At 49.9% G+C, this 25,083-nt stretch overlaps 1 long non-coding RNA gene and 1 pseudogene across 2 annotated transcripts in view; both read right to left on the bottom strand.

The window, feature by feature from the left end:
* LOC308252563 (phosphofurin acidic cluster sorting protein 2-like) overlaps window positions 1-18,446 on the bottom strand; it is a 39,563-nt pseudogene extending 21,117 nt beyond the window's left edge. The window contains exons 1-2 of the transcript in view: window positions 18,064-18,446; window positions 16,628-17,785 (exon numbers count right to left, since the gene is read on the bottom strand). The product of the transcript in view is annotated as a phosphofurin acidic cluster sorting protein 2-like (transcript). The remainder of the gene's footprint in view (window positions 1-16,627; window positions 17,786-18,063) is intronic.
* A 4,027-nt stretch (window positions 18,447-22,473) lies between these two features.
* On the bottom strand, window positions 22,474-24,534 carry LOC308253085. The gene is made up of 4 exons (XR_013961094.1): window positions 24,499-24,534; window positions 23,967-24,061; window positions 22,948-23,149; window positions 22,474-22,877 (listed from the first exon to the last, which is right to left on the bottom strand). It is a non-coding gene; the product is annotated as an uncharacterized lncRNA (long non-coding RNA).
* Window positions 24,535-25,083: the final 549 nt, after the last annotated feature.

Raw genomic sequence — 25,083 nt, 5'->3', positions numbered from 1 at the left:
ATATACAATCTTATATGGTTACTAGTGGCCTGGTGCACAAAATTTGTGCACGGGGGGTGGGGGGAGGGAGGGTTGTGTCCCTCAGCCTGGCCTGCACCCTCTCCAATCTGGGACCCCTCAGGAGATGTTCGACTGCGGGATCAAGCCTAAACCGGCAGTCAGACATCCCTCTCACAATCCGGGACCGCTGGCTCCTAACTGCTCACCTGCCTGCCTGCCTGATTGCCCCTAACCACTCTGCCTGCTGACCTGCTCGCCTCCAACTGCCCCCCCCTGCCGGCCTGATCACCTCCAACTGTGTCCCCCTGCCAGCCTTCTCGCCTCCAACTGTCCCCCCCTGCTGTCCTGCTTGCCCCCAGCTGGTCCTCCCTGCCAGCCTGCGCGCCCCCAACTGCCCTCCCCTCCTGGCCTGATCGCCCCTAAACACCTCTGCCTTGACCCTCCCACCATGGCTTTGTCCGGGAGGATGTCCAGAAGGTCTCCCGGAAGGTTTCCCGGTTTGATTAGCATATTACCCTTTTATTAGTATAAATATTGTTTCAGGTGTATGATATAGTAATTGGAGCATTTTATCACCTCACCAATTCTTATAATCAATCTGTCACCATGCAAACTTATCACAATATTATTGACTATATTTCCCTTCCCCTTTCACCCATCCCCCACACTGTCCCTTCTGGTAACTATTCCTTTTTCTCTCTCTTTTTTTTTTAATGAGTCTGTGTTTTGTTTTGTTTTTAGAGTCCACATATAAATAAAATTCTATGGTAATTGTCTTTTGCTGCCTGAGTTAGTTCACTTAGTATAATACTCTCTAGACCAGCCGTGGGCAAACTACTGCCCCCGGGCCGGATCCGGCCTGATCGGCTGTTCTATCAGGCCCATGGAGCCGAAAGAGCAGAGGGTTCTCTTGCTCTCCCCTCTGCTCCTTCACCAGCAGCAGTGTTAACATGGCAACGTCGGGAAACACGGCCGCAGCTCCTTCTTCTGAGTGGGCGGATTTATATCCGCCAATTCAGTAGGAGGAACAACCTCTCAATCTTCCAGAGGCTCCTTGTAATGCCCGCGGACGCGTCCCCCGACATCACCCTGGGAATGCGTAGACACGTTATCATGGTGATGTATGGAGACACGCCCCTGGAGAGCACAGTATCAGAGCATTAGCTAAAAAGGAGACCAACAACACTGTTCCCACTGAAGTTGATGTTTTAAAGACCAAAAACCTTTCAACCCAGTCTACATTGCCATTTACATCTACGTACCGGGCATAATTTGGAAGTTGCACTAAAGAAAATGTTTAATTTACTGTTTACACATTTTGTTCTTTTCTATATGTTTTAGTTTTAAATTATTTTATTATATTTAAGTTTCATTTGAAAGGCTTTTGTACCTTTCCTTTGTTAGGCAATTTTATTTTGCCTTTGCCACCTTCAATATAAGGTATGTTATTGTGCTATGATTCCTCCATTTTTTGAAGTTTCAAATTATAATAATTAGTGTTTACATTCTTCTTGTTAAAATGTTTGAAATGAATAAAACTATTGAAATAAAAAAAAAAAAGACCGTACCCTTTTATGTAATGATGTTTACTTTGAATTTATATTAGTTCACACAAACACTCCATCCATGCTTTTGTTCCGGCCCTCCGGTCCAGTTTAAGAAGCCATTGTGGCCCTCGAGTCAAAAAGTTTGGCATAGAGGCAGAGCTTTTAGAAGCTCTCCTAATGTTAAACCATACTTGTGTTCCAGTATAACCTAATGAAGTAGATATGCTAATGTTTTATTTAGGCTTTTGTAGTCATATTTATTAATAAGTTGGTCCACAGCTGGTTTTTTGTGTGTGCCAAACTTACTTTTTATTATGATATCTGTTGCATTAACTTCCATATTGAATTTGCACTCACATATGTTTATTTTCTAATATTTGGATTTTGTTGAATTTTCTTTAATATCCTTAAGTATAAAATGTAAAGGAAGTAAAAATCACTCCAGGTCCTGTTTACATTTTCGTGAAAATTCTTCCAATTTTGTTTTCTTACTAAATTATTTTTATTCACTCAATGTGCTAGTGAACATACTCTGTAAATATTTTCATCATTTTAAATGGATGCATGCTGTTACATTTTATGATTGCATCAGAAATATTTTTAATGAATATTGTGTTGATAATATTTAGCTTTTTTCCTGTTTTTCCTACTATAGACAATGAATCAGTAAATGTCTTTGTACATCATTTTTGGATATATTTCTAGGTACATTCAAAGGGAAGCACACTTCATTTTTATACATATTGCCAGAGTGTCGCTCTGGAGTGCCTCAGAGCAGCATGCCATTGGGTAAAGCCAGCATCCACTCTATTCTGTCCACTGGGATTTTGTCTCTCAGGGCCATACAGTGAAACAAAGGCACCAACTCAGCAAACTCTTTGAACGCCAACTGACAAATGCATTTGCAGAGCATGCCATGTGCTTCTCTGGGCACTTGAAGAAAAATGTCAAGGGAAGTCTCAGGGTCCTTGCCCCCAGTCAAAGATTCAAGGGATCACTTTTGATCCACAGGCATTTATTGATGCCTAATGGGTGTCTACTGCTGCCCTGGGCACCAAGCTACCAGACATGGTAGAAGTTTGGTCCCCAGATCTCCTGGAACCAGGTCAGAAACTTATGCAAAGGCGAAATAACAGGACTTGTTAACCTGGAATATCTCTGATCCCAGAGATAAGACCGGGCTCCATGGAGCCCCCAGGGAAAGGAGGAACTGGGCTGAGAGGAAGCATCAGGAGCACCCACCAGGGTCAGGCATGAGACTGCCTCAGTGCAACCATCTGTGCCCTCACTAATGCGGCTCCAGGGAGGTTCTGCCTCCTCCTTCCTCCAGGTTCCTTGACTCAGATGCTGCATTAATCACTAGGAAGGTCTCTGCCATCCAGGTCAACCTGCTTAGTGGGTAAAAGTTGGATTATTTGGAAAGTTTCTCAGAAAACCTGTTCCCCATCCCAGACATGGGTCTCCACAGGGCGAAGGAAAATAATGGGTAGGGAGGAGGGTGGTTGCTGTTTTGATTTTTGTTTTCTTGGTTCAAGTCTCCGTAAATCATATGCCTCAATTCATGACACCTCGTCACCACCATTCCTTGCAAGATTATCTTCTTAATATTATTGTCTTTTATTACATCGAATCTCCATTCCCTTCTCCCTCCACAAAGGTAGCCACTTAAAAATAGGTATTGCACTTGAATAATTCATGTCTTTGTATGCTTGTGTGTTTTATATACACACAGTGTTGTGCTAAAAACCCCATAGAGTTTCTTACTTTCTGTGCTAACACTATAATTTTTATGATCCACTCTGCTTGCTATATGGATACTCAAATCTCTGCTTCTTTTATCTTTTTCCAAACCATTCTCTCTATACACAGACGAATTTTCTTAGTCTAAATCAAACCCTATCTATTTCTTGCTCAAAGCATTTAAAGAACTTCCCATTACAATTAAAAATAAGGAAACTAGCCTATGAGGTCTACTTGTTGGCTCCTACATACATCTCCAACCTCAACCAGTGTCCTTCTCCTTCTTCTGCTCCCCACACTTCAGCCATACTGGCTTTCACTCAGTTTGTGGAATTCACAAAGCTCTTTCATCTCAGAGCCTTTGCCTTCTCCCCCTCCCCCACCTCATCTCTTGGAAGGGCTTCCTCTTTCTCAGCCTTCAAGCCTCTCCTAACTGTGGACACTGGTGCAGCCCTTTTGGAGAGACCTTGGCAATATTAGTCATCTTGCTCCAGGCTCCCTGGAAGCAGTGACTCCTGGGAACTGGGACAGAGTTTAGTGAAGGAGTGACCTCAGAAGGAGAAGATGGAGGGAGGTGAGCAGAGATGTGGACTCAGCACATTACATTCAGCCTGGTCTTAAGAGGAAATCTGGGACAGGAATGGTACCCATTGAATGAGTCCCATTGGAGGAAAGGAGCCAGGCTTGTCTACCCAGTGCCAGTCATTACTGGCCTCTGGCTGAGCCTACATCCCAGGGCAGTGGAGGGGGAGCGCCTAACCCCTCTGGACAGGGAAAGGGCCGTCAGGAGCCATGAGCATCCAACATCCAAGCAGCTGGTGAAAGAATGCACTCTCAGAGCAGGCGCAGGAATAGTTAAAATAAAGCAGGCACAGCTCTGTTCCCAGAGAAGAGCATGCTGACCTCCCCCTCAGCGCTTATCAGTAAACGTCCTAGCTTCTGGTTTCTGTTAAAATTTCTGTTCTCACAAAGTTTTCTGTTGAGATAAAACATACCATTCCCGTGAGAATAAGTCAACATTCTATCTTGCCCCCAACCTGCGTGTGATTTTTTGCCTTTAAAAGCCTGTAACCAACCCTGGTTCAGGGCTCCAGTCAGCAGTCTCTTATTAGAGTTGTTGCCTGCGAGTCCCTGCGCCGCGCTTGAATAAAGAAACCTCTTGCTTTTGCATCGAGACTCGAGTTCGGCGTTTGATTTGGGGTCGTCGTTCTGCCAAAGGACCCACCGGGGGTCTTCAAGGCCCTACATTTGGTGCGCTGGCCGGGAAGAAGCGACCACCCCTCAAGCGTCAGAACCGACCTTGGAGGTAAGGGGGGCCCCCGAAAAGATTTCGTCTTGCTGTCTGTTGTCTGGTTCGTCTGTTAACTGTTTCAGGATTTCTGGTTCTGGTAAAGACAGGTTGTTCTCTCTGTAAGGAGAGGGCTCCTCTGGCCGATTAGGGTTCGGTCAGAAAAACTGTCAAACTGGGGGATGCCCCAGATTCAGGAGACGACCGAGTAAAATTGGTCGTCGTCGGGTGTCCGGCGACGCGCGAGTCAAAGTCCGGCCGGGCAATCTGTAGGACGGGTGTCCGTCCGTCTGGTTATATCAGGTTATTGTTTCAGTCTCGTTGGGCCCTTTGTCTAAGTGTCTTGTTCATTATTGTCTCCTTTTGTTTGCTTCTCTCTTTTCATCCTGACACGGACGGAATGGGACAGGGAAAGAGTACTCCTTTGTCTCTGACTCTCACTAACTGGAAGGACGTGCGGGGACGAGGTTTTGATCTCTCTGTAAATGTTAAAAAAGGACCTTGGCAGACTTTCTGCTCCTCTGAATGGCCTCGGCTCAATGTCGGGTGGCCACCAGAGGGCACTTTTGACCTTTCCGTAATTTTTGCAGTAAAAGACACTGTTTTTCAGCCCGGACCCGGGTCGCACCCCGACCAACAGCCCTACATTGTCGTCTGGCAGGATCTTGTCCAAAACCCTCCCCCGTGGGTCCAACCCTGGTTGCCCCGAACCGCCTCGCGGGTTCTAACTGTCCAGTCTCCCCCACAGGAGCCGACCAAGAAGCCGCTGGTCGACCCTCAGGCCGACCTCCTCCTTCTCGATTCTCCGCCACCCTATCCTCCCTCCCTCCAGCCGTCTCTACAAAGGAGCCCAGGGCCGGCGGTCCCCTCTGCTCCCTATCCTCCCCCTGCTGAGGGACCGGCTCAGGGCACCCGAAGCCGAAGGGGAGGGACTGCCCCCTTCCCCGGACTCCACCGTCGCGTGTCCCCTCCGAGCATACAGACCTCTGCCTCCCCCGTCGGACGATGGGGGACCGGCACCGCTTCAGCCCCTTCAGTATTGGCCTTTCTCCTCTGCTGACCTCTATAACTGGAAAACTAACCATCCTCCTTTTTCAGAGGATCCCCAGAAGTTGACGGGGCTGGTGGAGTCCCTTATGTTCTCTCACCAGCCCACCTGGGACGATTGTCAACAGCTGCTCCAGACCCTCTTCACTACTGAGGAGAGGGAAAGAATTCTTCTAGAAGCCCGGAAGAACGCACCTGGTCCCGACGGGCGACCTACTCAACTCCCCCACCTGATGGATGCTGCCTTTCCCCTTACCCGACCAGACTGGGATTTCAGCACAGCAGAAGGTAGGGAGCGACTGACAGTCTACCGCCAGACTCTAGTGGCTGGCCTCCGGGGGGCAGCGCGCCGGCCCACCAATTTGGCTAAGGTAAGAGAAGTCCTTCAGGGACCAGCTGAACCCCCCTCTGTCTTCCTCGAGTGGTTAATAGAGGCGTTCAGGAGATATACCCCGTTTGACCCTGCATCGGAAGGACAGAGGGCTTCAGTGGTTATGGCTTTTATAGGTCAGTCCGCTCTAGACATAAAAAAAGAAACTTCAGCGGATTGAAGGGTTACAGGATTACACCCTCCAGGACCTAGTTAAGGAGGCAGAAAAGGTTTATCAGAAGAGGGAAACAGAAGAGGAGAAGGAACAGAGGAAAGAAAGAGAAAGGGAAGAGAGAGAGGATAAAAGGGAAAAGAGACAGGAGAAGAACTTAACACGTATCCTGGCCGCAGTGGTAGGAGAAAGCAGACCACTGACAAGAGAAAAGAGGAGGCAGTCAGGAAACCTGGGCAACAGACCGCCGTTGGATAAGGATCAGTGTGCCTACTGCAAAGAGAAGGGGCACTGGAAGCGGGAATGCCCTAAGAAACCAGATAAGGCAGCAAAGCAAGTACTGGCACTTCATGAGGACAGTGACTGAAGGGGACGGGGCTCGGAACCCCTCCCTGAGCCCAGGGTAACTATTTGAGTGGAGGGGAAACCAGTAGACTTCCTGGTAGATACTGGAGCTCAATATTCAGTTTTAAAGGGGCCGCTGGGGCCGATTTCTAAGAAGACATCCTGGGTAATCGGGGCCACCGGTAATAAGCAGTACCCTTGGACTACTACCCGGACTATAGACTTGGGGTCAGGGAAGGTCACCCACTCTTTCCTCGTGATACCTGAATGCCCTGCCCCCCTGTTGGGAAGAGACTTATTGACCAAAATGGGGGCCCAAATCACCTTCACTCCCCGAGGCCCTGTTGTAACCCAGGGCGAGACAGAAGCTGCCACCCTCTTGACTCTCCGCCTAGAGGACGAACACCGGCTCTTTGAAACAGGGTTACAAACAGGAGGGGTGGCAACTGAATGGCTTCATCAGTATCCAGGAGCATGGGCAGAGACAACTGGAATGGGCCTAGCTGATAGACAGCCCCCAGTGGTAGTAGAGCTCAAGTCCTCCGCTACCCCGATAGCAATAAAGCAATACCCCATGGCAAGGACAGCCTGGGAAGGGATTAAGCCCCATATGCAGCGCATCCTAAAGTTGGGAGTCCTGGTCAAGTGCCGTTCACCATGGCTTTTGCCACTGCCCATATTCATGGGGCCATCTACCGCCAGAGAGGCCTCCTTACCTCAGCAGGCAAGGAAATTAAGAATAAGCAAGAAATCCTTTCCCTTCTGGATGCCATACACGCCCCCCCTTCCCCCGGAAGTAGCTATTATCCACTGCCCTGGCCACCAAAGAGGGACCTCAGATGTAGCAGAAGGAAACTGGAGGGCGGATACAGAGGCTAAACGAGCGGCTCTAGGACTGAATATTCTAGCTCTAGCTGAGGCCCCAATGAGCCTGCCGGAACTTCCCAAATATTCCCAGGAAGAGGAGGAAGAACTGGTCAAAAGGCCAGAGAAATATATAAGGGACGAGCAAGGAATTTGGAGGACGGTAGAAGGGAAGATAGTAATACCTGAGGAAGCCGCCAGAGCCTATCTTAAGCAGCTGCACCGGCTCACACATCTGGGAGCAAAGCACCTCCGCACTACCTGTCAGGCCTCCGGGTACTTCGTCAAAGGACTCACTCGTCTCGTGGAAAGGGTGGTCAGCCGGTGCAAAGCGTGCCAACTGGTGAACTCACACCCTTCCCGACTCCCACCTGGGCAGAGACTCAGGGGCGACCGCCCAGGAAGCTACTGGGAAGTGGACTTCACAGAGGTAAAGGTGGCCCGATATGGCTATAAATACCTCCTAGTCTTTGTAGATACCTTTACAGGCTGGGTAGAGGCCTTCCCCACTAAGAAGGAGACCGCAACCGTGGTGGCCAAGAAGATCTTAGAGGACATCTTCCCCCGGTTTGGAGTACCAAAGGTAATTGGGTCAGACAACGGACCAGCCTTCGTTGCCCAGGTAAGTCAGGGAATGGCCAGGATACTGGGGGCGGATTGGAAATTACATTGTTCGTACAGGCCCCAGAGCTCAGGTCAGGTAGAAAGGATAAATAGAACATTAAAAGAGGCCATGACAAAATTATCCATAGAGACTGGCGTGGCAGACTGGACAGTCCTCCTTCCCTTTGCCCTTTTTCGCGTGCGAAACACTCCTGGCCCCCTAGGAATAACTCCGTTCGAGATCTTGTTTGGGGCCCCTCCGCCCCTGGCTGCAGACCCCTGGTCGGTTAAAACTGGTACTCATACCCCCCAATCCCTACTTGCCAGGTTGAAGGCGCTAGAGACTGTCCAGAAGGAAGTGTGGACCCCCTTGGCTGCCCTCTATCAACCAGGGGAGCTTCAGGTGCCACACCAGTTCCAGGTTGGGGACTTTGTCTATGTCCGACGCCACCGCGCTGCCAATCTCGAGCCAAGGTGGAAGGGACCCTACCTGGTACTGCTGACGACTCCAACGGCTGTTAAAGTAGACGGCATCGCCACCTAGATCCACGCTTCGCACGCTAAACGAGCGCCCCCGCGGGACCATGAGTGGACAGTGGAAAGGACTGACAACCCCCTCAAGATCCATGTTTGCCGTCGTTCTCCTTCTCCTGCTGGGCCTGCCGATAAGTAGTAGTAGCAACCCCCATGCCCCGAAGAGACTAAACTGGTGAGTTATATCCTCCCAAACGCATCAAATAGTTTGGGAGACGACCAAGATAGCAACTCTCTGGACCTGGTGGCCTCAGCTAACCCCTGACATCTGTGCTCTGGCTGCCGGAGTCCGGGAATGGGATCTTCCCGACACCTCAGTAGAAGCCTCTAAAACGGGGTTAGAAATTAGAGAAAACATAAGTAGAAAGAAGGCTGGAGGTTCGGTACATTGCAGTTATCGGGGGGCGCGAGAAATGCTAAGAGGGACTCCTTTCTATGTTTGCCCTAAAGATAGGAGGGGACTAGACCTCCTGTTCCTTAAGGAAGGGGGACTCTGTGCCGCCTTGAGGGAACAGTGTTGTTTCTATGCAGACCATTCTGGGATTATAAAAGACTCAATGTCCAAATTTAGAGAGAGGCTTGAGACCCGGCGGCGAGAACGGGAGGCTAACCAGGGATGGTTTGAAGGCTGGTATAATCGTTCCCCCTGGCTCACCACCCTGATTTCCACCCTAATGGGGCCCCTAGTAATTCTTTTGATACTCCTGACTTTTGGCCCCTACATCCTTAACAGATTGGTAGCTTTTATCCGGGATAGAATAAGTACAGTCCAGGTAATGGTACTCCAACAGAGATACCAACCGCTTTCCCAAAGTGAGGGTCTGTAGTCCCAGGATTGGAACTCCCCAAAAAGAAAAGGGGGGAATGAAAGAATGCACTCTCAGAGCAGGCGCAGGAATAGTTAAAATAAAGCAGGCACAGCTCTGTTCCCAGAGAAGAGCATGCTGACCTCCCCCTCAGCGCTTATCAGTAAACGTCCTAGCTTCTGGTTTCTGTTAAAATTTCTGTTCTCACAAAGTTTTCTGTTGAGATAAAACATACCATTCCCGTGAGAATAAGTCAACATTCTATCTTGCCCCCCACCTGCGTGTGATTTTTTGCCTTTAAAAGCTTGTAACCAACCCTGGTTCAGGGCTCCAGTCAGCAGTCTCTTATTAGAGTTGTTGCCTGTGAGTCCCTGCGCCGCGCTTGAATAAAGAAACCTCTTGCTTTTGCATCGAGACTCGAGTTCGGTGTTTGATTTGGGGTCGTCGTTCTGCCAAAGGACCCACCGGGGGTCTTCAAGGCCCTACAATGTTGATGAGAAGAACCAGGTTCATGCTCTTAGACTCTGAGGGGCTATATTTTGACACAGAAGCCCTGCTTTTCCCCTGTGTCCCAGCCGAGGAAATGTTATTCAAAAAGTGATCAGTTCAAGCTTGAGAATGAGAGGCCTATGTTATAGGTTCTCCTACAGCAGTGGTCAGCAAACCGCGGCTCGCGAGCCACATGCGGCTCTTTGGCCTTGAGTGTGGCTCTTCCACAAAATGCCACGTGCGGGTGTGCACGTACAGTGCAATTGAAACTTCATGGCCCATGCGCAGAAGTCGGTTTTCGGCCTGGGTGAATCTATTTTGAAGAAGTGGCGTTAGAAGAAGTTTAAGTTTAAAAAATTTGGCTCTCAAAAGAAATTTCAATCGTTGTATTGTTGATATTTGGCTCTGTTGACTAATGAGTTTGCCAACCACTGTTCTACGGTGATTCTACATGTTCTTTGGACTTAGCATAATTATATATGTGAATATTCAAATATCTAAGAGCATATTTAATTTTAATTTTGCTAAGTACTTATAGATGGGCCTCCTGGGTGCCTGTACTAGTTTACAGTCCCATCAGTCCACGATGTTTCCATTTGTCCCATAGACTCACCAACACTTGGCATCATCACATTCTAATCGTCATGCAGATTGGTGTAAAGAGCGCCTCATTACTTCTCTGACTACAAGTGCAATTTAACGTCTCTTCATATCTTGTTAACGTTTTGGGTTTCCCTTTATGAAATTCCCTTTTCATATACTCTACCCATTTTTTATGTGACAGACATTTCTTAAAAACTCTAGATATTAATCCCAACAAGGGATTTCAGAGAAAGCTTGCAAGTTTTAAGATGGAGCTCCTATAGGCATTTGTGCTCAGGTTTTTGAGTGGATGAAAGTTTCCATTTCTCTGGGATAAGTGCCCAGGAGTGCAATAGCTGGGTTGTGCGGTAGTTGCATGTTTAGTTTTATAAGAAACGACCAAACTGCTTTCCCCAGTGGCTGTAATGGTCTACATTCCCACCAGCCCTGAATGAGTGAGTTCCTCCACATCCTCACCAGCATTGAGTGTTATCACCATCGTTTATTTTAGTTAGTCTCCTTGTGGTTTAATTAACCTTTTCCTAATGGCTTATGATGTTGAACTTTTCAAGGGCGCATGTGACATGTTATAGCCTCTTCATTGAAGTGTCTGTTCATTTATTCCGTTTAATTCTCCAGTGAAACCACGTGGGCCTGGAAGCCCCTCATTAGAATGCTTTAACTACAAATTCAGTCCTTTAATAGACTAGTCAGCACATCACTTTCTTCTGAGGAAGGTTGTATAGTTTGTTTCTTTCCAGGAATCGGTCATTTCACCTAACCTGTTGGAACTATGTGCACAGCGCTCTTCTGTTTCTTGGTCAGTCTGGCTAGAAATCTGTTTATTTTACCAATATTTCTAGAGAAGCAGTTTTCCAGTTTGTTGAGGGTTGTTTTGAAATTCTTTGTTTTACTGATTTCTGCCATTATGTTTTCCCCCTTCCTTGGTTCTTCAAGGTCACTCTGTTGCTCTCTCTAATTTACTATTTGGAGACTTAGATCTCTCTTCACAGCTGTAATTCTTCCCTTAGAAGTCTATTTAAAACTAAAACTCTCTCTTTTATGGCTGCTTTTGATTGGCAGCTTTTCTTTATTGTTTTTTAGTTGTGAGTATTCCATAATCTCACTCATGATTTCCTTTGAACTCAGGGTTTATGTAGAATATACTTCACTTCAGCTTCACTTATACCTTCTTCAGTGTCCAGATATTTGGGAATTTTAAAGTTATCCTTTATTATTAACTTCTTACCTTAATGCATTATGTTAGAGAACATATATGCATCATGCATTATGCATTATGGTTCATGAACATGTCAATGGAGAACAAACATATATTTCTTCACTGAAATTTATTGAGACTTCCTATGTGGCATAGTACGTGGTAATGATTTATTTTGTTTAAAAGACTGGGTATAATCTGCTAGTCTATGTATAACAAAGCAAACAATAACTTCCATTTGTCAAATTTTCTTCTGATTTTTAGAAAATCATTTATTGCTTCTCATTTAATAGGTCCTATTTCTTAAAGGAGGTTAAAAATTAACGCATTCTATTTTGCAAGACAGGATGCTTTCCCTTAAGTTAAAACACATTCAGTTAAATGTATCCTTGTGGTTTCTTACACATGTCTATATTTTCCTCAGCAAGACACGCTCTTTAACATGCTATCCCTCATCCACTACACAGTGCTGACACTAACTAGTATTTTAGAATTTTTTTCAAACTTTTTCTGTATTCTTTTAGTCAAGAATAAACTTACATGGGGCCCCATTGCTCACTCCTGGGATTTTTGGTTCTGGCTTCACCCAGGACATGGACCCCTCATAGAATCTCTAATCTCTGTATCTAAGGAGAAAAGAGCTTAGCCCAAGGCCTCGTGGAGAATCACAAATGAGATAGAGGCTTTGACACGAGGAAGAGAAAATGGCCAATGAGCTCAACCACAGCCCGTCCAGCAGACCTCTCCACTGTCTAGGCACCCAGACAGCGCTTTCCAGGGAGGACCCCACTGAGTCTCTACAATAAACCTGTGAGCTTGATCCTAAGCTCACCCCGTGTTGGGAGGCACAAGCACTCAGAGACACAAAGTGACCTGAAGGCTAACAGCAAGCAGGTGGCCAAGTGACCACTGTGCTGTGGAGGGGCAGGGTGCTCACCTGGTAAATAGATGGTCCCCGACCTGTTTGGTGGTACAAATGTTCTGTAATAACACAGAAATATGTGGGTGGAAGTGGAGTCCCTGCTCAGGAAGGCGGGCAGCTGGTATTCCACCAGTTTGTCTAGTCGGTGTTCCTGGAGGTCTGCACCATAGAGGTATTTTTTTAGGGAACCACGAGTGGGTGGTGCTAGGGCCACTGGGTGGTTGGCAGCTGGGGCCCAGGGCTGGGCTGACTGGCCTCCGTGTTCTGCTTAGGACTCCCCCATTGGGAGGCCAGCCCTTGGCATCTGACCACCAGCTCTGAGTTCTGTGGGGGCAGAGTCCTGGCTTCCAGGAAGGGCAGGTAGAGAAGGTGAGAGCCCTTCTCGCTGGGAGTGTTAGGGGTCCTGAGGCCAAACTCACCTCCCATGAGTCTCCAGGTTAGCACTGCCCGCCTGACCTCCAATATGGTTTCTCTAGTTTGCCATTTGTCTCAATTTGATGTGTGTTTTGCCAGAAGGTGATATCCATAACAGTTCAGATTTCCTAGCAATCCAATGGAAAAGAGGGCAAAGGGTCTCAAACCGAAATTCCAAAACAAGGAATAGGCCAAAAAATATGTAAAAGATATCCAACTGCAGTTTAAACCAGAATGAAAAATTCAAATGAAAATATTGCTCTTTCTCACCCTGGACAGGGTGCCTCATCAGTTGGTTGGGGAGTCATCCCATACACCAAAATGTTGCAGGTTTGATTCCCGGTCAGGACACATACCTAGGTTGTGGGTTCTGAAAATGTTCTGGAACTAGAGAGTGTTTGTGATGTTATGGAACAGTTGCAAAAAATTGTGAATGTACTTGATGTTGGAATTTATACTTGGAAGGATCAAAGAACTAAAATTTATATAATTTAAATTTATTTTAATATAATATTTAAAATACATTTTATTTTACTCAATAGTATAAGGAAAATGCACTAAAGTTCTAAGTATGTGTAAGATAAACACAAAAATGTTTTAAATTGCTATTATTGGGGAGGGGAAGCCCTCTCTGCCATGGCAGCTGACACAGGCTGCCGACCAGGACCTGAGACCACAGGCCTCACAGGAGCTGAGGCGAGTTGCTCACAAGCTGAGGTGGGTCCACATCTGAAAATTCAGTGACAGCTGTGCTTGGAGCCTGCTCTGGCTCTGGAGACGGCACCAGAGTTGGCGTTTCCTCTTTAGGTATTTCTTCATCTTATTCTGGAGCTGCTTCTAGGGATCCAGGAAGAGAATATGTTACACCATGACTGCCTTTTGTGTACCTTCCAAGGAAGGGAACCTCCCATCTCCATCACTAAAATCCCAGTTCAAACCCAAACCCAGGAAGTCCTCCAGACTGCAGGCCATAGGCACTGACCTGAGCAACTCTGTGCTCCTGCCTAACCCCAGCCTCTGGGAGCTCTTCTCTGTGTGGTCCAGCCCCATCCCACCCCCTCACACACACCACCCACTCCTCCTCCTTCTGTGTCTCCGCCTCAGTGGGCTCAGGTGCTCCAGCTGTGAGGGAGATACTGGGCCTGGTTTGGCAGGTCTGGGACTGGAAAGGTGAGCTCTATGGAGGCCAAAAGCATGATCAGGCTGGGAAATTCTGGCGGCCGATAAAAATCTTGAGGGTACTGGTCCTGCCAAATGCCAGGGTGCAGGAGTTGGCCCTGGGGAGAGAGAGAGGTGGACAGCAGGGTCTGAGGCCTGGCCTTTCATTCCACACGGCCTTCCCAGAGCACCACTCAGAGAGACTGGGGTCCTGTGTCTGCTGCTCCTGCCCATCCAGAAGCCAGACCTACTCCTTGTCCACCTTCAACCTGGCAGTCCTGGCAGAGATGTGTCTGGTCACCCAGGAGGGGCTGGCAGAAAGCCCTCCTAACTGACAGCTCTGGATCAATGAGGGAACCACTTGTACCCCTTCTTCATGGGAACCTAACATGCTCTCTCAGTGTCCCTGTCCCCTCCCCCTACCCTCCCGCCCAAATGTCAACTCCATGAGGACAGGGAGGGCTGGTGTCTGCTCAGTTCATGTCACTCATTGACACACAGTAGGTGCTCCAGGAATAGCTGACCAATGAGCGAACAAAGAAAAACCGTCTCCACCTCTGCTGACTCCTAACACCTCAGACTTTGGCTCCTGGACCTACATGCTGCCTAATTCACTAGCTGCCTGATTCACTAGCTGCCTGTGGGGTTCTTCTCCTCCCGTTGACATTTACCTCCCATGGGTAGAGAGCAACAGCCACACTGCCACTGAGGAGGTTCTACAGATTAGTGAGCAAGGTCCCTGGATAGGGGTGCAGGCAGGGCTGGGATTAGGAATGGACAGGTATGAATTTTCTGAGGGGCTCACTCTGTCCACTGACCTCCCCACTCGCCCACACCACCCATATCCACATGCACAGCTCTCTGATTCATGTCTTTTCTCTAGGAGAAGCCCTCAGACCTCTGCCCTCTTGCAGAAATCCCACCATGAGTGTGATCCAGGGTTCTGCCAGCACCTTGAATTCACACTCCCCATACTCCTCTCCTGGCTCTGACCCAAAACTGACTCACGTTTTCTGCTGGAACAGAGGTCCACCGTCCTCTTCACAGTACGGGAAGATGCGCCATAGGTAGAGGAGGCCAGGATGATGTCACATCGGCTGTCCTGTGGACACTATGAACCTGTGACTGAATCGCTGAGCCAACTGCAGAATCGCTCCCGACTAGAAGGAAGCTCTGCAGTGCAGGCTTGGGGTCTGCTCTGAGCACTGGATATGGTCAGTGCCTAGAGATGTGTCTGTACCTGGCAGACTTCTCATATATTTGCTGAGTGAGTGAGCCCAAACCAACCCCATCTCAGATAGCTGGGTGAGTCTGGGCCCTACTGCTCACCCCTGGGGTTTCTGATCTGGCTTCACACAGGACAGGGACCCATAATGGAATTTCCAATCTCTTTATCTAATGAGAAAAGTGCTTAGCCCTGGGCCTTGAGGAGAATCATGAATTTGGCAGAGACTTTGTCAATAGTAAGAGAAAATGACCAATTGGCTCAAACACAGCCCCTCCAGCAGACCTCTCCACTGTCCAGACATCCAGAGGCACCCCACTGAGACCCTACAATAACCTATTGGGCCTCATTTCTCCCCATGTTCCGAAGAACAAAGACTCAGAGACATGCAGTGACCTGAAGTTTCACAGCAAACAGGTGGTCAAATGACCACTGTGCTGTGCAGGGGCAGCAGCTCACCTGGTACATGGCTGGTCCCTCACCTGTTGTAGAAAATGCTCTATAATAACAACGAAAGGTGGGGACAAATGTGGGGTCCCTGCCCAGGAAGGTGGGCACCGGTTTTTGAGCCCAGGTGGTCAGTACCACACTGGTCCTTTGCTTTTTCTCTTCTGTTTTGCCTTGTGAGGAGGGAGTTTATTGGACACCACGAGAGGGTGGGACTGGGGCCACTGGGCTGGTTGCAGCTGGGCCCAGGGCTGGCTGACCGGCCTCCATGTTCTGTCAGGTGCTCCCATGGGAGGCCAGCGCTGAGTCGGGCACACAGTGAGGCTGACTCCCCGGGAAGCAGAGTCCTGGCTTCCAGGAGGGGCAGGTCTTGACGGTGAGAACCTTTCTCAATGGCAGTTTCTGGGTCCTGAGGGCCATCACCTTCAATGATTGTCCAGCTCAACCCTGTCTGCCTGACCCCCCACTCGCCAGAGCATTCTGGGTAATAAGCAGAGCAGCTGGGGGCTCCCTGGGGGCTCCACCACGTTACTTTCCAGGTTGTGAGCTCATTCACACTGAAAAGGGTTCCACTTTGTGTTTCCAGAGTCTGTCTCGGTGCTAAACTGAAATGTGAACAGAAAAGCGGCTGGTCCTTCCCGGGCTTGGCCAGGGCAGGGGAAGGGCAGGGGACGGGCAGGCTCGAAGGTGGGATTGGAGCATCTAAAGATGCAGGTGGGGAAGTGCTTGACGTGGGAGCTTCACGTTGTTCTACTCAACGCCGTCGATGAGGACCCGCAGTGCGTCCTGAGTGTGCTTGGCCCTGCAGATCAGGCGGCTGATGCCCTCCCGGCACTGGCTCTGGTACTCCACATCCTTGTCCTTGGTTTTCCTGGGCAAACACATCACCTTCTTGTTGTTTTCCTTGTCCACAGTCATGGACCTGGAGGGCGTGGCTGCAGCCTCACCCCTGCTGGGCAGCCTGCTGAGCTGCAGAGACTTGAAGGTGCACTTGAGGGTGCTGTTGGCAGTAGCCTGGTCTTTGTTCTCGGTGTCTCTCTTCCTGTCTGTGGGCTGCGCTGCCGTCCAGTAATCCACCTGCAGCCCCATCAGCTCAGCACAAGCACCCTGGCTGGAGGAGGACTTGTTTCCACTCACAGAAGGGGAGGAGGGAAGGATGTGTGAGGCCTCCTTGTTTGCCACAGACCTGTGTGGCGGGGTGGACAACAGCACGCTAGAGCCCAAGCGGGCCACATAATCTCAGTGTCCTGATGCGACCCAGAATGGTCCCACAATTCCAGTTCCACCACCCCCACAAAGGGAATGATGGTCAAGGACTCCTCATTGGGTCTCTTCTGTTTGTAGGTGAGTGTGGCCTCCACGATGGGCAGTTGGTGGGCACAATTGGCCCCTCAGACGTACTGTGTGATTCTCAACACCAAGCCCAGCATGTCGTGCACAGCCCTGTGGTCCTCCTTGTAGAACCGGTCCTTCCAGGCCAGGTCCTGGAAGAAGCTCTTGTAACAGTAATGCACGGAGCCCAGGTACCTGGCCACAGGGTGGGAACCCATCAGGATTACCAGGAAGCGAATGTAGCCCAGCCAGGGGGTGGGGGGGCAGGTTGTAGGACAGCAGCTCTAGGAAGAGCCACAGCACAGCGCTGAAGTAGTGCTGTGCCCCTGCCACCACGATCTTCACAGGCTTCGGGGACTGGGAATTGAGGTGACAGTACCTCTGTATCCACGAGATGATGGTGCTGAAGGCCGCCTGGACCTCAGCCTTGGAGCAGGTGCACACCCCGGGCAGCATGTGTTGCTGCAGAACTCAGACGGGAACTGCCTCTGCCAGTCAAGGCGTTGAGGAGGAGGATGTTCTGGGGCAGCTGGTGTCAGAGATGAGGATGTGGTTCAGCTGGTCGTACACCGTCTCCCTGGGGATCTGCATGTGGCTCAGCGGGTTGGGGCAGTGCTTGTTGTCCAGGCTGTGGACCCACTTGTTCCTGGCTGTGCCTCCTGCCGCTCCTTCAGGGATGTGCTTCAGCCCCAGCAGCCCTCCTGCTCCTCTGGGATCTGGTGGAGGGGATGAGGAGAGACTCGGTCTTGGTGATGCGCCCACTGGTTGCTTGGGGCTCGTCTTCTCAAGCACATGGGTTGGACCTGGAGGCTCCTCCTGGCACTGGCACTGTGGATGCTCTAGCTCTCCATGAGAGCTGGGCTGGGACATGTCTTCCAAGTATGGCCTGAGCCAGAGCTTCGGGGTCCTGAGGACACGCTCATGGGCCACTGTCCCTGGGGTTCCCTAGTGAGTCATACAGCAGATCCAGGTCCTCCACCTCAGGGACCTGCTCCGAAGACTCCTGCTCTGAGTCCAGGACCTCCTTCCACACTTGCACCTTGCGCAGCCAAGCCCCAACTTTCTTGTTGGCATCTTGTTGCCTGGTCATGAATGGCGATCTTACTTCTCCTTGGCGCTGCTTTTTGGGTGCCTCAAAGTCGAAGTCCTCCTCCTCCTGGTCCTGCCCGTGCCTGGAATCATGGCTGGCATGTTGCTCCGAGAAGATTTCATACTCCATCTCTGAGAAATGAACCCTGGACTGGGTCTTGGGGCCGGCCTGCCAGGTGCTGTCCTCGGGGTCAATGGGCTGGCTGGACAGGGAGGCGATGCTGACCTCACCCACGTGGGCACATGCCTCCATGATGGTGCTACCATTTTACTATTCATCCAGCCTCAGAGTTTTCCCCACTTTGCTTTCTCTTGGCTCCCTAGTCTATCACCAATGGATTTCATGGGACCCACAGAGGTCAACCAATTGTTACTTCTCTCTCACATTGATGTTCCTCTCTCTCTCTCTCTCTCTCCCCCCCTCACCCCCTCCCGACCCGCTCTGCCTCAAGTCAATTTTTTGAAAAAGAAATTTAATTTAACAATTTTAAAGCAAATTCATTTTATTTATTTTTTAATCTTTATTGTTGAAAGTGTTACATATGTCCCCTTTTTCCCCCATTGATCTCTTCTAACCAATCCCTGCCCCCCACCCCAGGCCTTCACCACCCTATTGTCTGTGTCCCTGGGTTATGCTACATGCATTCAAGTTCTTTGGTTGATCTCTTCCCACCCTGAAAAGTTTTTTAAAAAGTCAGTGCCTACCACTTGCTCACTCTGATCTGTTCTCTTCCCCACACACACACACTGAGGAATAAGCCTCTGTGCTGTGAGCTGCTATCTGGAGAGACCCACATGGCCTAGCACTGAATGAGACCAACAGACAGAGAGGAAGTCAGGCCTTCCATCCAAACTGAATCCCAGAGTGCCCCCGAGTGAGCTCAGACCCTCAGTGACACAGATCCTGCCTCAGGTGACACCACAGTAGTTCCAGCTGAGCCATGTAGGATTCCTCGTCACAGACGTGTGAGCTAATAAGTGTGTCTTGGTTAAGACTCTAATGTGGCGGAACTCTCAGCAATAGATCACTACCACGTCGTCCCACATCAGGCCCTGGCCCTGCCCTCCTATCTCCCTCATTTTTCTCCTTCCAGGTCCCTCCAGCCCCCACCCTCTCATTTCTAACACCCTCTGCCTCCAGTTTTGAGGATGGCTGTGAAACTTAGGAAAGGACCCTGGAAAGTAGAGCCAAACTGAAAAGTGTAATTTAAAATAGGAAACAGCATCTGTTGAGACCACAGTTCTGAGCTTCCAAGGTGAGGAGACGCTCCATGCAAGGAGGGTGGCTGTTCCTCCAGGCCCATTGCCAGTGCGCACAAGTGCACTGACCATCACCACAGACCTCTAAGGTAGACCTGCCCCTTGATTTCCAGACCTCCATTTAATTTCACAAAGCTTTCATCAGCTGCCATTGTGAAATCAGGATGAAGAAGGTAGACAAGTACTTACTCTTCTTTCTGGTTTAGGAATTGCACCCTAAAGAGAGTCTGTACAATGTTCCCGCGATGGGCTCACTTTCTCAGTGCTTATGGTCCTCAGGGTCAACGTTAGCACTCCTCACACTCCATTAGAATTTCCTTTCTATCCGTGTCAACCAACAGGGCTAAACTCCTTGAGAGCAGGGACCCTGGGTGTGGTCCAAAGTTAATACCCATTTGTCCTGAGACATTTTAGCTTGTGCCATGCGGGGTGCCGTACAAGGCTGTTAGTCTATCCTCACCAGGGTGGTTGAGAGCATCGAAAAGGATTGATTTAAAAGGAGAAGCCAGGCTGATCCACAACCTTGTTCAGCCTTGGGCCATGAGAAGGAATGGCCGCTGGGCTCTGGTGAGACGGAAGAGCCACAGGAAAAAGCTCAGCTGAACCAGGGCTCAGGGGCTGAGGGCGGAGAGAGGCTCTGACCCCAGAAGAGATTTGGAAACGGTGCCTGTGGAGGAGATGAGTGTGGACCCCGGGCCCTGGGACATTCCCTGTCCCCTCTTCAGTGCTATGGGCCAATAGCGGAGATGCTCAGAATGCTGTTCAGTGCAAGTGGAGCAGGGTGGAGTTTCTGTCCAGGTGCAGGTGGCAGTCAGTGTTCAGGAACTGCTTGCTGCTGGTTAAACCCTACAGCATTCTGCAACGTGGACACCAGGGGGCACTTAAGACCATATTTTGCCCATGTACTGGTGGGAGATGAAGTCAAACAAAATGTGGGTTCCCAGGGGCAGCCCTGACATAAAGGGTCCCTGCTCCAATGCTCTTCAGTCAATTTCCCCCAAAGTCCCATTGTCCTGAGCCTCAAGAATGTCACATTTGTAGAGCAGATGGTTCCTGAGAGACTAATTATTCCCAACCTTTAAGTCATACTAACACGCTGGAGGCCCAGAAGAAACAGACTTGCTCAAGGCTCTGAAGGTTTATAAAGTTAAATTTTATAGAATCTAAATTAAATTTATGTTTAAGAGTATTTCATTAAATTTTCTTTAAAATAGACTGTAGATTACTCAATAGTATGAGAAAAATAGAGTAACATTGTTAGCATATATAAAATAGACACAAATATTTTAAAACTGAATCTATAGGGCTTGTAGGAGCCCCATCTGCCATGGCAGCTGACATGCGCTCTGGCCCAGGACCTGGGACCACAGGCTTCCCAGGAGCTGAGGTGAGTTGCCCACAAGGTTCAGGTGGTTCCACATCTGGAAGTTCAGTGACGGCTGTGCCTGGAGCCTGCTATGGCTCTGGAGAGGGCACTAGAGTTGGCATTACCTCTTTAGGTGTTTCTTCATCTTGCTCTGAGCTGCTTCTGTAGATACAAGAAGAGAACATGTTACCACCATAACTGCCTTTTTTGTGCCTTTCTACGAAGGGAACATCCCATCTCCATCACTGAAGTCCCAGTTCAAGCCCCCACCCCAGGAAGTCCTCCAGACTGCAGGCCACAGTCCCTGACCTGAGCGACTCTGTGCTCCTGCCTAACCCAGCCTCTGGGAGCTTTTCCCTGTGTGGCCCAGCCCCATCCACTCCCCACTCACCCACACTTCCCAAATCCACATGCACAGCTCTCTTTGACTCCCTCCCTTTTTTCTAGGAGAAGCCCTTAAACCTCTGCTATCTTGCAGAAATCCCACCATATGTGGGAACCAGGGTGTTGCCACCTTCTCCAAGTCACAGTCCCCATACTCTCCTAAAGGCTCTGATCCAAAGCCCATTCACTTTTTTCTGCTGGTCCAGAGACCCACTTTCTGCTTCAAAATATGAGAATATGCGGGGATACTTCGAGGAAGAAGTCACATTGACTGTCCTGTGGACGCTACCTGCCTGTGCAGCCTAGTGTGACTGACTCACTCCTGACTAGAAGGAAGCGCTGGAGTGCAGTCTGTGGGCAGGGCATTTGCTGAATGAATGAGCCCAAACCAGCCTCATCTCAGATAGATGGGTGAGCCTGGGGTCCCATTTCTCACCCCTAGGATTTCTAATCGACTTGACCCACTACAGGGATGCATAATGGAATCTCCAATCTCTTTATCACAAGAGAAAATAGCTTAGCCTAAGGCCTGAGGAGAATCACAAATAAGGCAGAAGCTTCTTTAAGAAGAAAATGGCCAATTAGAACAACCATAGCCCCTCCAGCCACCTCTCCAGTGTCCAGGCACCCAGAGGGCCTTTTCCCAGGAGGAACCACCCCCCTATCCCCCTGAGTCCCTACAATAACCCTATGAGGCTGGGCCTAGGCTCTCCCCATGTTCAGAGAAACAAACACTCAGAAAGATGCAGTGACCTGAAGACTCACAGCAAGCAGGTGGCTGAGTGGCCACTGTGCTGTGGAGGGGCAGGGCTCACCTGGTACATGGTTGGTCCCACACACTTTGGTTAGTAGCAAATGTTCTGTATTAACACAGAAGGGTGGGTGGGGACGATGGTGGGGCCGCTGCCCAGGAAGCTGGGCACCAAGTACTTGATCAGTTTGCCCAGTCACTGTTCCTGGGCAGCCTGCACTGTACATACTTCTATTTTATTTTATTTTTGCCCTGTAAGGGTCAAGTTTATTTGGAAGCCTGAGTGAGTGGTGTTGGGGTCAATATGAAGGCCCAGGGCTGGGATGTCTGGCCTCCATGTTGGGCTCAGGATGCCCCCCAGGGAGGCCAGTCCTTGGCCTCTGGCCACCCAGCTCTGAGTCTGGGCACAGGATGGAGCCAGCACCCTGGGAAGCAGAGTCCTGGCTCCAGGGAGGGCAGGTGGAGAAGGTGAGGACAGTTCTCCCTACGTGGGTCAGGGTCCAGAAAAACAGACTTGCTCAAAGCTCTGAGGGTTTATAGGGTTAAATTTTATAGAATCTAAATTAAGTTTATGTTTAGGAATATTTCATTAAATGTTCTCTAAATACACTCTATGTTACTAAATATCATAAAAAATACAGTAAAATTGTAAACACATGTAACATGAACACAAAACGTTTAACACTACATCTAAATAGGGGTGGGGGTGCCCTTTCTTCCATGGCAGTTGACAATCGCTGTGGCCTGGGTTCTGGCACCACAGGCCTCACAGAAGTTGGGTGAGTTGCTCAAATGCTGCAGGTGGTTCTTCTGCCTCTAGAAGTTCAGTGAAAGCTGGGCCTGGATCCGGCTCTGGCTCTGGAGAGGCCACTTGGGTGGCGTTGCCTCTTGAGGGTTTTCCTGATGTTGCTCTGGAACGGGTTCTGTAGATCCAAGAAGAGGACATGTTACCACCCTCACTGCCTTTTGTGTGCCTTCCAAAGGCACACTCACCCACACCACCTCCAGAGGCCTCTTCCTCCTCCTGTCTCGGCCTCAGTGGGCTCAGGTGCTCCCGCTGTGACTGGAGGTACTGGGCCTGGTTTGGCAGGTTAAGGACTGGAAAGTTGAGCTCTATGGAGGCCAACAGCATCATCAGGCTGGGAAATTCTGGAGGTGCTGGTCCAGCCAGATGCCCAGCGTGCAGGAGATGGCCCTGGGGAGAGAGAGAGGTGGGCAGCAGAGTCTGAGGTGTGCCCATTCCTTCCACACGGCCCTCCCAGAGGTCCTTTGCCTCCTGCTCCTGCCCACCCAGAAGCCAGACCGACTCCTTGTCCACCTTCAGTCTGGCAGTCCTGGCAGAGACGCGCCTGGTCACCCAGGAGGCGCTGGCAGAAAGCACTCCTAACTGACAGCTCTGGATCAATGAGGGAACCACCTGTCCCCTTCTTCAAAGGAACCTGACATGGTCTCTCAGAGTCCCTGTTCCCTCCCATTAGGACTGAGAGGGCTGGTGTCCACCTTGTTCATGTCATTCAATGGCACAGAGTAGGTGCTTCAGGAATACTGACCAATGAGCGAACAAACGAACCCCAGGGCCTTCCTATCACCTCAAACTTTGGCTCCTGCACCTACATGCTGCATAATTCACTAGCTGTGCTGTGTGGTTCTTTGCCTCCCACTGAAACTGAACTCCCACCTGCTGGGGTACACCTGACAAGCTGCCACTGAGAAGGTTCTACCAGATTAGTGAGCAAAATCCCGGGATAGGGGTGCAGGCAGGGCTGGGATTAGGAGCGGAAGGGTATGAATTTTCTGAGGGTCTGACTCTCTCACTGAGCTCCCACTGCTCGCCCACACCACCCATATCCACATGCACAGCTCTCTGATTCATGTCCTTTTTTCTAGGAGAAGCCCTCAGACCTCTGCCCTCTTGCAGAAATCCCACCATGTGTGGGATCCAGGGTTCTGCCAGAACCTTGAAGTCACAGTCCGCATACTCCCCTCCTGGCTCTGACCCAAAACTGACTCACGTTTTCTGCTGGAACAGAGGTTCACCTTCCTCTTCACAAGACAGGAAGATGCAGCCACAAGTAGAGGAGGCCAGGAGGACGTCACATCGGCTGTCCTGTGGACACCACGAGCCTGTGCAGCCTAGTGTGACTGAATCACTCCTGACTAGAAGGAAGCTCTGGAGTGCAGGCTTAGGATCTGCTCTGTGCACTGGATTATGGTCAGTGCCTAGAGATGAGTCTGTACCTGGCTGGGCTTCTAATATTTTTGCTGAATGAATGAGCCCAAACCAGCTCCATCTCAGATAGCTGGGTGACCCTGGGGCCCCACTACTCACCTCTGGCATCTCTGATCTGGAGTCACCTGGGACAGGGACCCCTAATGGGATCTCCAATCTCTTTATGAAATGAGAAAAGAGCTTAGCCCAAGGCCCCAAAGAGAATCACAAATTTGGCAGAGGCTTCCTCAACAGGAAGAGGAAATGACCAACTGGCTCAATCACAGCCCCTCCAGCAGACCTCTCCACTGTCTAGGCACCCAGAGAAAACTTACCTGTAGGACCCCAGCCAGTCCCTACAATAACCCTATGAGCTGGCTCCCGGGATCACCGAGGGTTCAGAGGAACAAACACTCAGGGAGTGCAGTGACCTGAAGGCAAACAGCCTACAGGTGGCCTGGTGACCATGTGCTCTGGAGGGAGAGGGGCTTACCTGGTAAATAATTGGTCCCACAGCTGTTGGGTGGTAGCAAATGTTCTGTAGTAACAGACAGGAATGAAGGTGGGTTCCCTGCTCAGGAATTCGACCACTTTGTCCAGACAGTGTGCCGGGGCGATGCGCACCATACAGGTCTTTTTTTTTTCTCCCTGTGAGGCCGAAGTTCATTGCGAAACTCCAGTATGTGGTACTAGGGCCAGTTGGCTGGTTGGCAGCTGGATCCTAAGGTTAAGCTGACTGGCCTCGGTGTTCTGCTCAGATGCCCGCAATCAGAGACCAGCCCTTGACCTCTTGCCACCCAACTCTGAGTCTGGGCACAGGCTGGAGCTGGCTCCCAGGGAAGCAGAGTCCTGGCTTCCAGGAAGGGCAGGTCTTCAAGGCCAGAACCTTCTCGCTAGGAATGTTGGGCATCCTGAGGCCA

Source organism: Plecotus auritus (assembly GCF_963455305.1).
Source record: "Plecotus auritus genome assembly, chromosome: 7".
Taxonomy (NCBI): Eukaryota; Metazoa; Chordata; class Mammalia; order Chiroptera; family Vespertilionidae; genus Plecotus; species Plecotus auritus.
Note: the sequence above shows the minus strand (reverse complement) of the source record. Positions and strands in the feature narration are given on the sequence as shown.